Raw genomic sequence first — 2337 nt, 5'->3', positions numbered from 1 at the left:
CAGCTGATAATCATTGTGTGATCATAGCATAGGTCAGGCCTTAGCCATCTCAGGAGTTGATTACACATCTCCATCAGGTGTGACACCACGCAGCTCGCTACAAGGGTATTTGCATCTGTTGATCATGGAACCTATAATGTCCTCGAATTTGTAGAAAGCAGCCTGCTTCCATTTATTCAGTGTCCAGCTGACATTTAATTAGAAATCCTGCCCCCTTCAGTCTTACTAGTTTCAGAAGACCTCAGGAAACCATTCTGGTGCTCTAGAAGTAAACAGTTGTGGCAGTGTTCTAGGGAGTTTCCTTCCTACAGAATGTGAATAATCATTTCCATCTCTAGTCCTCTCCTTTTTAGTTTTTTTTTTTTCCCTGTTGTCCTCTTTCTTTGGGGAGACTACAAACCACAGTGAGGTGAATTGTTGCTTTATATCCAGCAGAAGGTAATGAGAACTGGTAAACAGAGATCTCAACAATCCCTCAGCACTGACTGCCCTACAGCTCCCTGTGTGTGCGGAAGGACTTCCAAAGTTTACAATCATTAATGGTCTCTTTCTTTGCCTGCTTTCCCAGGATCATTATTCCTGAAACCAGTCACAGTGAGAGATCAAGCCTCACCAATACTCCAGCAGCTAGCGATAGAGAGCCTACTGAAGCAGAAAGCCTTTGCCATTTCTGCTCTGGTGGGCTTGCTCTGGTTGCTGTCACCAGCAACATTTGAGGTGGCCTTCAGGAACAATCAGACCAATATCCTGTGGGCCATGGTGCCTGCCTGGCCATTCACTTGCCTTCCTGTAGGAGTCCTGAAGAAGACCCCACACCTGGAGACTTTGAAAGCTCTGCTTGACTTGCTGATTACAGAGGAGCCTTGCCCCAGGTAAGCAAGATCAGGCTTGATTGGAGGAGGCTTTGTATGTACAAAGCAAGACCATGTGGGGCCAAGGACTATTTGGTCAAAGAGGGTTGAGAATTCTAATAGCATCTGCTTAGAGGATTTTAGAGGCTTTGGCCTGGTCTCAGCCATTTTGGCAATAATAATGTGGAGAACACGAGAACAGCCACTGAGGAATCCCTCAATGGTGTCTGTCACTCAAAGTTCCAGGTGGAATGAGGCTGGGATTAAGGGGGGGAATGGAAGGACCTGGGACAGGGCTGAGGGTGCCTCCCTGGTAAAGTTCCCTTTATACTGAGCTTGAGGCCCTGGCCTTGATACTATGCATAGGAAAAAAGCAAAGTTTTGGAACGGAGACCTTAAGTGTGATGCGGATGAGAAGACTGTAATATGTATGTTATTTGCTGAGATTGCTACCTGGATTTGACAAATATGGACCCTGGTTTCTGGAGCAAAAGGACTGGAACCTATAAGGGAATTGTTCTTGTCAGGTCATGAGACAGAAGAGGCCAGTTGCAATGTGTCCTTACTCGGGAGTAAAGAAATATTTAAACGTGGTAACTGACCCAAAAATAATGAACACTGAGTGCGATGAATGTACCACATACTTGTGGCGATGGGCCCAGCAGAGACAAAATTCTGTTCATTTGTGCTGTCGAAAGCTTGAGATTTTGACATCAGAATACTTTCCCATTGCCATAGACGTCTTAAAGTCTGTAGATCTCCTCTGTGTATGGGAGCTGAAGTTGAGATATATATGGATAGAAGCCATGGGTCCTTTTGACCGTACCCAAGACAGATGAGAATCATTCACACACTCAGTTTGGAGCACATAAAGGATTCAGGCATCAGTGAATCTGAAGAGCTGGAAGAGGAGTGCATGAACAAATTGGTATCACAATTACCCAAATTCCACTGTCTCCAGCATCTCTATATCAACGATGCTCCTGCTCTAGTTGGCAGCCTGGCTGATTGTCTCAGGTAAGGAAGGATAAAGGGAGGTTCTCCAGACAAATAACCCACCTTTGGCTTATAGATTAGGAGGTCCTTGAACGGCAGGCTATGCGCTATCAACCTTGTACATCCAAGGAGATGAGCTCTGTGCTAAGACACCTGTGACCAGGCACCTGGGTGCCGATAATTGCTCATTAGAGAAAGGTTGTTGGGTGCATAGAAAGAGACGGAGTTAGTGGGAAATGGGTGACACCTGCATTTGAAGTTGTGGGACCAGGACATGGCACTGTTGAGGAAAGGATGTCAGGGAACCCTACAGGGAAACTGCTATGGTGTCGCTGAAGCTCGGTGGGGTTTTGATCCCACTGCATGTACTGGCTTTGTGGGAGCCTAGCCTGTTTGGATGCTCACCTTCTTAGACCTGGATAGAGGGGGAAGGACCTTGAACTTCCCACAGGGCAGGGAATCCTGACTGCTCTTCAGACTGGAGAGGGAG

General features: G+C 46.6%; 1 pseudogene; it reads left to right on the top strand.

Annotated features, from left to right (window-relative positions):
* Positions 1 to 441: 441 nt before the first annotated feature.
* LOC126495711 (oogenesin-1-like) overlaps positions 442 to 2337 on the top strand; it is a 4845-nt pseudogene continuing 2949 nt past the window's right edge.

Source organism: Alexandromys fortis, unplaced genomic scaffold (assembly GCF_014885135.2).
Source record: "Alexandromys fortis isolate MF-2015 unplaced genomic scaffold, M_Fortis_MF-2015_v1.1 scaffold_575, whole genome shotgun sequence".
Taxonomy (NCBI): Eukaryota; Metazoa; Chordata; class Mammalia; order Rodentia; family Cricetidae; genus Alexandromys; species Alexandromys fortis.
Note: the sequence above shows the minus strand (reverse complement) of the source record. Positions and strands in the feature narration are given on the sequence as shown.